Genomic DNA, 14,418 nt, shown 5'->3' with positions numbered 1-14,418 from the left:
GTTATTTAAATGACTAAAGGTATCATTTAAACAGAGTAACTAACCAGAAAGAATTGGTTTTAAGACATGAAAAAGGGGTTATTAAACTTACCACTTGTTTCTTCAGGACGAGCTGTTCAGAAAATAAAATTAAATACAATTATATGTAAATAATATCACTTGTATTAATTGTCAATACTATTATAAACAGTCACTAAAATCTGGTATGATTACAACTAATGTGTGATAGTGAACTGAATTTTGTCAAAAACATCATGAGGGTCAATGTAAAGACAGAATGGAAGGAAGGAAAGAGAGAAAAATAAAATAACAAAGGCAGAAATATGGTCACATTTCCCAATTTAGAACATTCCCACAAAATAGGAATCCAATGCCCTATATTTTCCATATGTGATTTTGTTTTGGGATTGGAAGAATGAAGGAGGAGTGGTCCTGAAATAGACATCTCAGTAATGTGCATCTGAATGATTGGCAGTTAAAACTCATTTACTCCTCAGAGTAAAATGGCAGGCTTTCCTAACATGGATTTCCCCAAATGGAATAGGGCTGAAGTTCCCAGAAGCAAGATAAACCCAGAGTTCTGTAATATTGTTGAAATCTCTGGACTAAGGGTCATGCTTGAGAGCCTGTTCTATTTAATGTAGCCCTCTTGAATTGTATACATTGTTCTTAATTACTGAACAAAAAGTAAACCTGACAATTTTTGATTCATCACACAGTCAGCGTGAATTTGGCATTTTTGTCTATCTTTTGAGTCCTTTCCAAGGACTTGGCATAGGCAGATGTGGATGTTCGATTGTGTTGCAGATATTGTCGCAGGATATACGCTGTTCCAAGTAAAGTTGTCTTTTGTAGTTGACTGATGATGAATTTGCTCCAGTTGGTTTGGGATTGCATCCAATCGATGTATTACTATTGGTTACCGGGGGTGGGTTCTGGCAGTTGCTACTGCTGGTTTGCTAATGGCCGTGCAGCACGCACACATGTACTTGATGCACGCTATGCGTGCATGCACAGTGCAATAAAAATTGCTCTGTGCATGCGCAGAAGCAAAAAACAAGATGGCCACGCATACGGCGGCACCCGGAGAACCAGTTCGGGGGCGTGGCAGGCCTGGGTCGCTGCTGGTTCCGGTGACCCAGTCTGCCAAATCACTACCAATTCAGCCAAACCGGTCCAAACTGGTAGGAACCCACCACTGTTGCTTACTACATTTGCTTTCTTTTCCCATAGTCATTCTATTATTATTTAGTTGATTATTTAGTTTAGTTTACTTATTACTTGCAAACAATAATTTTTGAACTTCTTGGAAAAATTATAGATTGAGTGTATAAACTTACTTGTGAGGTCAGCTCTTGGCAATGGAGTTGTGAAAGCCTCTGATAAGAAAAAAATATATATCAGTCTTTGCCCAATACCCTTAGATAGTAGTTATGAGTTATTTGGAAAAATAATGAAGGTGGGATACAAATAAATAAACAAATCTCAGTTGTTTTCTCTGCTTTTCAATTGCTTTTCTACCAATAGCCATAGAAGGTCCTTCCAATTTGTTGTTTTCACTGAGTGGTGGGCGGGGCAAGCGTGGTGCGGATGGGCAGGGGGAGGGAGCTGGAACCAGTACTAAACGGCATGGTAGATTTGAACTGGCAGGAACCCACCCCTGCACTGATTCCTCCCTAATTCAGTATAATAAGGAAGAGGAGACACATTCTCGTCAGGCTTTCAAGAATCTGTGTATGTAGCTATAGCACTACAGTACCAGGTGGTTTCTTAATCTGTTTCATCCTATAGGGCTGATATCAGTCTTCAAGGCCTGACTGAACAACTTTGCTCTCTTTCCTTCCTTCAGATGCTATCAGAAGAAAGTTACGAGGAAGTCAGTCTGAGCTTCTTTCTCAGGCTTTTGCTGTTTCCGGAGCCTGAAGGGCAGTTTTCTTTAGGTAACATTCATTGCTTCTGCTTTGTTTCTCCAGTGTCAACAGGTGGTTCTTTGCAATTATTAATAAGAATTGAATTAAATGGATTGTCTGTTATTACAAAACGTGTGTGTGTGTGTGTGTGTGTGTGTGTTGTAAAGGCAACATTAAAAATAAAAATATGGTTTTCTGCCTGGATGGTCTTCTTTAATGAGCCGAAGGACAGAAAGGGGGAGTAGTGAGCTCCCTCCCATATTTGGGCATACCAGGGGTTGTAACACAAATACATACATACCTATATTCAAAACATTAAACCTGTTCCATTGGAAGAAAAATATGTAAACACATTGCATTTTCTTTCCTGTTGTGTCCTTATGTTTCAGAAGATACCTGAGCACGTGACACCAGCATCTTCTCCATGGTTGCAATTATGACGGAACCATCCACTATGAGAACATTTCTCCAATCTGTCTTCAGTCCCTTTACAATTCACATCATCCATAGTTATTTTTCCTGAGCCTTGACCAAAGTAAGCTCCTTGAAATGCTTTGTTAGCACGTCCACAACCGAGCTGCTTGCACACGACCTTTGCATCCTTTATATCCCAGGAGTCATCACAGACGGTCCCCCACAATCCATCGCGTAAGATTTCAACACGTCCCTCACACATATTTTTTCCATTGACCAGTCTTATAGATTTATCTGAGAAAGATGAGTCAGAATCCATGTTTTTGAATGTGAAACTGGAAATAATGAGGCATTTGATGCTCTAAAGATGAGCAAACAATTTTTCAAAATGTTGCCAATTAATTAGGATTAGTATAAACATCTTTTATGAAAAACATAATATATGTTACTTCCTAGTATTCATAGTTCATAGTATTCAACTTTAGAATTCTTATGCAGACTTACCAGGCAACTTTTCTGAGTGTGAAATAGCATCATGTGAAATAGTTACATTAAAGAAAAGAAATATGGCATAAAATCTATAATTAGGTTAATTATAGTGGAGCATAATTATTCCCAGTTTTGGGGTAACAGTACTATAGTTCATCACTAAAAATGATATATACTGGTACTTAGTGAAATTTTCTTTCCCCCACAGTATAAAGCTGCAGGGGCAAAATATCCAGAGAAAAAACATTGAACCTCTGGACATTTCTAACGATATTTCTATACTAGTATTTGCAGAACTAATATTAGCACATAACCTTTTAACATTACTCATGAAGTCCATTTTCTTTACTGATGTATCTTCATATTTGTGACTGAAATATGATCTTGTACTAAGTTTACATACGTATAAACTTTTCCTTCAATGTTATACTGTGGAAAAGGAAATTTCCCTGTATGTGTGCACGTGTGTGTGTAAATATATGTATGTGTATACATGTATGTGTGTATATATGTCTGGCTCTGTGTTTGTATTCAAAATTAATTAAAGAAGGTTCATATGGCAAGTATATAGTTCTCTGTCATGAAGAATGGTCAGCTTTCATGCATCTATTTTAATATATCCTTTTGTATATAACATTCTTATTTGAAAAAAAAATAAGATAGCTTATGTTTATTTTATAATTTGACAATAAATTAGTGCTGAAAAAGTATGGGAAGATACAAAACGTGTGTTGTCAGATATAACTTTAGTTATTTGTTTCATAGAATATTGTTAATCTTCTCTCATTTGATTGAGAATTACCTCTCCAAGTGGCTTATAACTCCCCCCCCCCCAAGACTTCCTACATGTTCCTTCCTTTGATCCTTGTCACTTGAAGTGCAATAAGTGATGTGAATATAACAATTATTACTAGACTACATTTTTGATCACTCATCAGTGCATTCTTATAGAAAATAAAAGTGTGAATTTTCTTACTAGGGGCCACTTCTGGCGTGATGACAGTTTTGATAGTTGTTTTGATAGGAGGTGATGGTGGAGTATCTGGAGCTAAAAATGCACCCAAAAAACCCAGAACATATTTATGAGATAATAACAATGAATACAGGCACGAAATAAATTGTATACAGTACGTGAAATTGCCTTACTCCCCAGTATGAGACTGTGGATGATATCTTTAGTAGTAAAGGGCTTATATATGTTCACTTACTAAGGATATAAAGGGCTTATATATAAGCACTTACTAAGGAAGGATTTTGCATGCTAGACATTTACAATGTTTATTGTTAGATGAGGTAATGGATAGGCACACACAGGCTCAACGGTAACAACACCTCTTTATTAAGTACAAGTGAGAACAATCCAGCGAAGGTTGAGTCAGACACCAGCCTTTCTATAGGGAGCTGTCAGACCCTTCGACCAATAGGATTAAACCTCTGTTCCAACGGGACCTTGGTGGAAACCACTATAGTTAGAACAAGTATCTAACATTTATAATACAAAACAGCGCCTGTGCGACACTCCGCCGAGCAGGTGGAGCATCGTGGAGGCTTGCGGAGGCGTTGCTGGAAAGTAAGACACATGCACGCGCTGTGCCACATGCGTTCATGTGGAGGATACCAGGCTCCATTGCAACGGGATCCGGAACCCACCACTGAGATGCACCCACATACTTTTAAAGTCTGTTTTAAAAATGAAACCTTTACTATTAATTCCTGAAAAGCAATGTGTATTCTACTGTATATTTCTATAAATTTCTGGCAACAAGTGTGCCCCCCAGGAGAGCTTTCTCCGATTCTGATCTATTGATGGAATTTGACAATCGTTAACTAGGCAAATATCAAATGGCCAATCATCAAGTCATTTAGAATGGGCAGCATAATAAGACATATGTGGCTATTTCTTCCACAAGGAAGAGGCAATTTCATATTGCAGTCATTTACGTCTTCCTTAACACGCATGGCAAAACAAAGTTCCCCATGTGCTACTCAGACATTGCGTTAGTTGATGGGAAGGTGGTGTGAATAATTATCTGAAGAATCAATATCATTAAAAAAGGGGTGGGATGGGGGAAGAGGATGTGCTAAGATCTTTTAGAAGATCAATATTAAATATACACTACTTCATTTTTAATAAGCAAATCAGATCAAATATTGCAGTAAGGAAGGACAGCATCTAAGACCAGATAATGCCATTCCTTCAGGATGATTGAAGATTATCCAGAAGGGTCATGGGGGGGTTATAGATTCATTATTGATGCTTGAGTAGAACCAGGATTTAAAACAGCAAAGCCTTATGCATACCATGAGACAAACTGCTACAGATTCTAGATATAACAGAGAATTAAGCTGTCTGTAGAGTATATTTTCTTAGGTATCAGATGAACTACTTTGGTATAAAGAGAAGTTAAAAAATGAGAAATGAATGTGCCACACATTTGCCACTTGGTTGCTTCCAGGAAAATTCCAAACCAACAATAGGTACCTTCACATGGAAGCAAGGTTTGATGCCCCTCCAAATCCAGCCATGCATTTACATAACAAGAGGAACAAACGCAATTCATATCCAACAAACAATAAAGAAAAGTAAAATGAAGATTGACTCAGCCTTCCATCCTTTTGAGATCAGTAAAATGAGGATCCACATTTTTTCGGCCAATATGTAAATAATGCTGACTTTGTAGTGTTTTACAGAGAGTGCTGTAAAACACTATGGGGCAGAATATAAGTCTAAGTGCTATTGCTAAAGAAAGAAGTAATTTTTTACTACTGAATATTGCATTAACAGTCTGTGGTTTAATATCCAACTAACTATTCCTAATTTTGAGGAAAGAGATACTCTTGGACTTTTTCTGCCAAAAAAATATTTCTTCAATGAGGGTTTTTTAAATCAGTTATTTAAATGACTAAAGGTATCATTTAAACAGAGTAACTAACCAGAAAGAATTGGTTTTAAGACATGAAAAAGGGGTTATTAAACTTACCACTTGTTTCTTCAGGACGAGCTGTTCAGAAAATAAAATTAAATACAATTATATGTAAATAATATCACTTGTATTAATTGTCAATACTATTATAAACAGTCACTAAAATCTGGTATGATTACAACTAAAGTGTGATAGTGAACTGAATTTTGTCAAAAACATCATGAGGGTCAATGTAAAGACAGAATGGAAGGAAGGAAAGAGAGAAAAATAAAATAACAAAGGCAGAAATATGGTCACATTTCCCAATTTAGAACATTCCCACAAAATAGGAATCCAATGCCCTATATTTTCCATATGTGATTTTGTTTTGGGATTGGAAGAATGAAGGAGGAGTGGTCCTGAAATAGACATCTCAGTAATGTACATCTGAATGATTGGCAGTTAAAACTCATTTACTCCTCAGAGTAAAATGGCAGGCTTTCCTAACATGGATTTCCCCAAATGGAATAGGGCTGAAGTTCCCAGAAGCAAGATAAACCCAGAGTTCTGTAATATTGTTGAAATCTCTGGACTAAGGGTCATGCTTGAGAGCCTGTTCTATTTAATGTAGCCCTCTTGAATTGTATACATTGTTCTTAATTACTGAACAAAAAGTAAACCTGACAATTTTTGATTCATCACACAGTCAGCGTGAATTTGGCATTTTTGTCTATCTTTTGAGTCCTTTCCAAGGACTTGGCATAGGCAGATGTGGATGTTCGATTGTGTTGCAGATATTGTCGCAGGATATACGCTGTTCCAAGTAAAGTTGTCTTTTGTAGTTGACTGATGATGAATTTGCTCCAGTTGGTTTGGGATTGCATCCAATCGATGTATTACTATTGGTTACCGGGGGTGGGTTCTGGCAGTTGCTACTGCAGGTTTGCTAATGGCCGTGCAGCACGCACACATGTACTTGATGCACGCTATGCGTGCATGCACAGTGCAATAAAAATTGCTCTGTGCATGCGCAGAAGCAAAAAACAAGATGGCCACGCATACGGCGGCACCCGGAGAACCAGTTCGGGGGCGTGGCAGGCCTGGGTCGCTGCTGGTTCCGGTGACCCAGTCTGCCAAATCACTACCAATTCAGCCAAACCGGTCCAAACTGGTAGGAACCCACCACTGTTGCTTACTACATTTGCTTTCTTTTCCCATAGTCATTCTATTATTATTTAGTTGATTATTTAGTTTAGTTTACTTATTACTTGCAAACAATAATTTTTGAACTTCTTGGAAAAATTATAGATTGAGTGTATAAACTTACTTGTGAGGTCAGCTCTTGGCAATGGAGTTGTGAAAGCCTCTGATAAGAAAAAAATATATATCAGTCTTTGCCCAATACCCTTAGATAGTAGTTATGAGTTATTTGGAAAAATAATGAAGGTGGGATACAAATAAATAAACAAATCTCAGTTGTTTTCTCTGCTTTTCAATTGCTTTTCTACCAATAGCCATAGAAGGTCCTTCCAATTTGTTGTTTTCACTGAGTGGTGGGCGGGGCAAGCGTGGTGCGGATGGGCAGGGGGAGGGAGCTGGAACCAGTACTAAACGGCATGGTAGATTTGAACTGGCAGGAACCCACCCCTGCACTGATTCCTCCCTAATTCAGTATAATAAGGAAGAGGAGACACATTCTCGTCAGGCTTTCAAGAATCTGTGTATGTAGCTATAGCACTACAATACCAGGTGATTTCTTAATCTGTTTCATCCTATAGGGCTGATATCAGTCTTCAAGGCCTGACTGAACAACTTTGCTCTCTTTCCTTCCTTCAGATGCTATCAGAAGAAAGTTACGAGGAAGTCAGTCTGAGCTTCTTTCTCAGGCTTTTGCTGTTTCCGGAGCCTGAAGGGCAGTTTTCTTTAGGTAACATTCATTGCTTCTGCTTTGTTTCTCCAGTGTCAACAGGTGGTTCTTTGCAATTATTAATAAGAATTGAATTAAATGGATTGTCTGTTATTACAAAACGTGTGTGTGTGTGTGTGTGTGTGTGTGTGTTGTAAAGGCAACATTAAAAATAAAAATATGGTTTTCTGCCTGGATGGTCTTCTTTAATGAGCCGAAGGACAGAAAGGGGGAGTAGTGAGCTCCCTCCCATATTTGGGCATACCAGGGGTTGTAACACAAATACATACATACCTATATTCAAAACATTAAACCTGTTCCATTGGAAGAAAAATATGTAAACACATTGCATTTTCTTTCCTGTTGTGTCCTTATGTTTCAGAAGATACCTGAGCACGTGACACCAGCATCTTCTCCATGGTTGCAATTATGACGGAACCATCCACTATGAGAACATTTCTCCAATCTGTCTTCAGTCCCTTTACAATTCACATCATCCATAGTTATTTTTCCTGAGCCTTGACCAAAGTAAGCTCCTTGAAATGCTTTGTTAGCACGTCCACAACCGAGCTGCTTGCACACGACCTTTGCATCCTTTATATCCCAGGAGTCATCACAGACGGTCCCCCACAATCCATCGCGTAAGATTTCAACACGTCCCTCACACATATTTTTTCCATTGACCAGTCTTATAGATTTATCTGAGAAAGATGAGTCAGAATCCATGTTTTTGAATGTGAAACTGGAAATAATGAGGCATTTGATGCTCTAAAGATGAGCAAACAATTTTTCAAAATGTTGCCAATTAATTAGGATTAGTATAAACTTCTTTTATGAAAAACATAATATATGTTACTTCCTAGTATTCATAGTTCATAGTATTCAACTTTAGAATTCTTATGCAGACTTACCAGGCAACTTTTCTGAGTGTGAAATAGCATCATGTGAAATAGTTACATTAAAGAAAAGAAATATGGCATAAAATCTATAATTAGGTTAATTATAGTGGAGCATAATTACTCCCAGTTTTGGGGTAACAGTACTATAGTTCATCACTAAAAATGATATATACTGGTACTTAGTGAAATTTTCTTTCCCCCACAGTATAAAGCTGCAGGGGCAAAATATCCAGAGAAAAAACATTGAACCTCTGGACATTTCTAACGATATTTCTATACTAGTATTTGCAGAACTAATATTAGCACATAACCTTTTAACATTACTCATGAAGTCCATTTTCTTTACTGATGTATCTTCATATTTGTGACTGAAATATGATCTTGTACTAAGTTTACATACGTATAAACTTTTCCTTCAATGTTATACTGTGGAAAAGGAAATTTCCCTGTATGTGTGCACGTGTGTGTGTAAATATATGTATGTGTATACATGTATGTGTGTATATATGTCTGGCTCTGTGTTTGTATTCAAAATTAATTAAAGAAGGTTCATATGGCAAGTATATAGTTCTCTGTCATGAAGAATGGTCAGCTTTCATGCATCTATTTTAATATATCCTTTTGTATATAACATTCTTATTTGAAAAAAAAATAAGATAGCTTATGTTTATTTTATAATTTGACAATAAATTAGTGCTGAAAAAGTATGGGAAGATACAAAACGTGTGTTGTCAGATATAACTTTAGTTATTTGTTTCATAGAATATTGTTAATCTTCTCTCATTTGATTGAGAATTACCTCTCCAAGTGGCTTATAACTCCCCCCCCCCCAAGACTTCCTACATGTTCCTTCCTTTGATCCTTGTCACTTGAAGTGCAATAAGTGATGTGAATATAACAATTATTACTAGACTACATTTTTGATCACTCATCAGTGCATTCTTATAGAAAATAAAAGTGTGAATTTTCTTACTAGGGGCCACTTCTGGCGTGATGACAGTTTTGATAGTTGTTTTGATAGGAGGTGATGGTGGAGTATCTGGAGCTAAAAATGCACCCAAAAAACCCAGAACATATTTATGAGATAATAACAATGAATACAGGCACGAAATAAATTGTATACAGTACGTGAAATTGCCTTACTCCCCAGTATGAGACTGTGGATGATATCTTTAGTAGTAAAGGGCTTATATATGTTCACTTACTAAGGATATAAAGGGCTTATATATAAGCACTTACTAAGGAAGGATTTTGCATGCTAGACATTTACAATGTTTATTGTTAGATGAGGTAATGGATAGGCACACACAGGCTCAACGGTAACAACACCTCTTTATTAAGTACAAGTGAGAACAATCCAGCGAAGGTTGAGTCAGACACCAGCCTTTCTATAGGGAGCTGTCAGACCCTTCGACCAATAGGATTAAACCTCTGTTCCAACGGGACCTTGGTGGAAACCACTATAGTTAGAACAAGTATCTAACATTTATAATACAAAACAGCGCCTGTGCGACACTCCGCCGAGCAGGTGGAGCATCGTGGAGGCTTGCGGAGGCGTTGCTGGAAAGTAAGACACATGCACGCGCTGTGCCACATGTGTTCATGTGGAGGATACCGGGCTCCATTGCAACCCACCACTGAGATGCACCCACATACTTTTAAAGTCTGTTTTAAAAATGAAACCTTTACTATTAATTCCTGAAAAGCAATGTGTATTCTACTGTATATTTCTATAAATTTCTGGCAACAAGTGTGCCCCCCAGGAGAGCTTTCTCCGATTCTGATCTATTGATGGAATTTGACAATCGTTAACTAGGCAAATATCAAATGGCCAATCATCAAGTCATTTAGAATGGGCAGCATAATAAGACATATGTGGCTATTTCTTCCACAAGGAAGAGGCAATTTCATATTGCAGTCATTTACGTCTTCCTTAACACGCATGGCAAAACAAAGTTCCCCATGTGCTACTCAGACATTGCGTTAGTTGATGGGAAGGTGGTGTGAATAATTATCTGAAGAATCAATATCATTAAAAAAGGGGTGGGATGGGGGAAGAGGATGTGCTAAGATCTTTTAGAAGATCAATATTAAATATACACTACTTCATTTTTAATAAGCAAATCAGATCAAATATTGCAGTAAGGAAGGACAGCATCTAAGACCAGATAATGCCATTCCTTCAGGATGATTGAAGATTATCCAGAAGGGTCATGGGGGGGTTATAGATTCATTATTGATGCTTGAGTAGAACCAGGATTTAAAACAGCAAAGCCTTATGCATACCATGAGACAAACTGCTACAGATTCTAGATATAACAGAGAATTAAGCTGTCTGTAGAGTATATTTTCTTAGGTATCAGATGAACTGCTTTGGTATAAAGAGAAGTTAAAAAATGAGAAATGAATGTGCCACACATTTGCCACTTGGTTGCTTCCAGGAAAATTCCAAACCAACAATAGGTACCTTCACATGGAAGCAAGGTTTGATGCCCCTCCAAATCCAGCCATGCATTTACATAACAAGAGGAACAAACGCAATTCATATCCAACAAACAATAAAGAAAAGTAAAATGAAGATTGACTCAGCCTTCCATCCTTTTGAGATCAGTAAAATGAGGATCCAGATTTTTTTGGCCAATATGTAAATAATGCTGACTTTGTAGTGTTTTACAGAGAGTGCTGTAAAACACTATGGGGCAGAATATAAGTCTAAGTGCTATTGCTAAAGAAAGAAGTAATTTTTTACTACTGAATATTGCATTAACAGTCTGTGGTTTAATATCCAACTAACTATTCCTAATTTTGAGGAAAGAGATACTCTTGGACTTTTTCTGCCAAAAAAATATTTCTTCAATGAGGGTTTTTTAAATCAGTTATTTAAATGACTAAAGGTATCATTTAAACAGAGTAACTAACCAGAAAGAATTGGTTTTAAGACATGAAAAAGGGGTTATTAAACTTACCACTTGTTTCTTCAGGACGAGCTGTTCAGAAAATAAAATTAAATACAATTATATGTAAATAATATCACTTGTATTAATTGTCAATACTATTATAAACAGTCACTAAAATCTGGTATGATTACAACTAATGTGTGATAGTGAACTGAATTTTGTCAAAAACATCATGAGGGTCAATGTAAAGACAGAATGGAAGGAAGGAAAGAGAAAAAAATAAAATAACAAAGGCAGAAATATGGTCACATTTCCCAATTTAGAACATTCCCACAAAATAGGAATCCAATGCCCTATATTTTCCATATGTGATTTTGTTTTGGGATTGGAAGAATGAAGGAGGAGTGGTCCTGAAATAGACATCTCAGTAATGTGCATCTGAATGATTGGCAGTTAAAACTCATTTACTCCTCAGAGTAAAATGGCAGGCTTTCCTAACATGGATTTCCCCAAATGGAATAGGGCTGAAGTTCCCAGAAGCAAGATAAACCCAGAGTTCTGTAATATTGTTGAAATCTCTGGACTAAGGGTCATGCTTGAGAGCCTGTTCTATTTAATGTAGCCCTCTTGAATTGTATACATTGTTCTTAATTACTGAACAAAAAGTAAACCTGACAATTTTTGATTCATCACACAGTCAGCGTGAATTTGGCATTTTTGTCTATCTTTTGAGTCCTTTCCAAGGACTTGGCATAGGCAGATGTGGATGTTCGATTGTGTTGCAGATATTGTCGCAGGATATACGCTGTTCCAAGTAAAGTTGTCTTTTGTAGTTGACTGATGATGAATTTGCTCCAGTTGGTTTGGGATTGCATCCAATCGATGTATTACTATTGGTTACCGGGGGTGGGTTCTGGCAGTTGCTACTGCTGGTTTGCTAATGGCCGTGCAGCACGCACACATGTACTTGATGCACGCTATGCGTGCATGCACAGTGCAATAAAAATTGCTCTGTGCATGCGCAGAAGCAAAAAACAAGATGGCCACGCATACGGCGGCACCCGGAGAACCAGTTCGGGGGCGTGGCAGGCCTGGGTCGCTGCTGGTTCCGGTGACCCAGTCTGCCAAATCACTACCAATTCAGCCAAACCGGTCCAAACTGGTAGGAACCCACCACTGTTGCTTACTACATTTGCTTTCTTTTCCCATAGTCATTCTATTATTATTTAGTTGATTATTTAGTTTAGTTTACTTATTACTTGCAAACAATAATTTTTGAACTTCTTGGAAAAATTATAGATTGAGTGTATAAACTTACTTGTGAGGTCAGCTCTTGGCAATGGAGTTGTGAAAGCCTCTGATAAGAAAAAAAATATATATCAGTCTTTGCCCAATACCCTTAGATAGTAGTTATGAGTTATTTGGAAAAATAATGAAGGTGGGATACAAATAAATAAACAAATCTCAGTTGTTTTCTCTGCTTTTCAATTGCTTTTCTACCAATAGCCATAGAAGGTCCTTCCAATTTGTTGTTTTCACTGAGTGGTGGGCGGGGCAAGCGTGGTGCGGATGGGCAGGGGGAGGGAGCTGGAACCAGTACTAAACGGCATGGTAGATTTGAACTGGCAGGAACCCACCCCTGCACTGATTCCTCCCTAATTCAGTATAATAAGGAAGAGGAGACACATTCTCGTCAGGCTTTCAAGAATCTGTGTATGTAGCTATAGCACTACAGTACCAGGTGGTTTCTTAATCTGTTTCATCCTATAGGGCTGATATCAGTCTTCAAGGCCTGACTGAACAACTTTGCTCTCTTTCCTTCCTTCAGATGCTATCAGAAGAAAGTTACGAGGAAGTCAGTCTGAGCTTCTTTCTCAGGCTTTTGCTGTTTCCGGAGCCTGAAGGGCAGTTTTCTTTAGGTAACATTCATTGCTTCTGCTTTGTTTCTCCAGTGTCAACAGGTGGTTCTTTGCAATTATTAATAAGAATTGAATTAAATGGATTGTCTGTTATTACAAAACGTGTGTGTGTGTGTGTGTGTGTGTGTGTGTTGTAAAGGCAACATTAAAAATAAAAATATGGTTTTCTGCCTGGATGGTCTTCTTTAATGAGCCGAAGGACAGAAAGGGGGAGTAGTGAGCTCCCTCCCATATTTGGGCATACCAGGGGTTGTAACACAAATACATACATACCTATATTCAAAACATTAAACCTGTTCCATTGGAAGAAAAATATGTAAACACATTGCATTTTCTTTCCTGTTGTGTCCTTATGTTTCAGAAGATACCTGAGCACGTGACACCAGCATCTTCTCCATGGTTGCAATTATGACGGAACCATCCACTATGAGAACATTTCTCCAATCTGTCTTCAGTCCCTTTACAATTCACATCATCCATAGTTATTTTTCCTGAGCCTTGACCAAAGTAAGCTCCTTGAAATGCTTTGTTAGCACGTCCACAACCGAGCTGCTTGCACACGACCTTTGCATCCTTTATATCCCAGGAGTCATCACAGACGGTCCCCCACAATCCATCGCGTAAGATTTCAACACGTCCCTCACACATATTTTTTCCATTGACCAGTCTTATAGATTTATCTGAGAAAGATGAGTCAGAATCCATGTTTTTGAATGTGAAACTGGAAATAATGAGGCATTTGATGCTCTAAAGATGAGCAAACAATTTTTCAAAATGTTGCCAATTAATTAGGATTAGTATAAACTTCTTTTATGAAAAACATAATATATGTTACTTCCTAGTATTCATAGTTCATAGTATTCAACTTTAGAATTCTTATGCAGACTTACCAGGCAACTTTTCTGAGTGTGAAATAGCATCATGTGAAATAGTTACATTAAAGAAAAGAAATATGGCATAAAATCTATAATTAGGTTAATTATAGTGGAGCATAATTACTCCCAGTTTTGGGGTAACAGTACTATAGTTCATCACTAAAAATGATATATACTGGTACTTAGTGAAATTTTCTTTCCCCCAC

This window comes from Natrix helvetica (genome assembly GCF_964273705.1).
Source record: "Natrix helvetica genome assembly, chromosome: 5".
In the NCBI taxonomy this organism is placed as follows: domain Eukaryota; kingdom Metazoa; phylum Chordata; class Lepidosauria; order Squamata; family Natricidae; genus Natrix; species Natrix helvetica.
Note: the sequence above shows the minus strand (reverse complement) of the source record.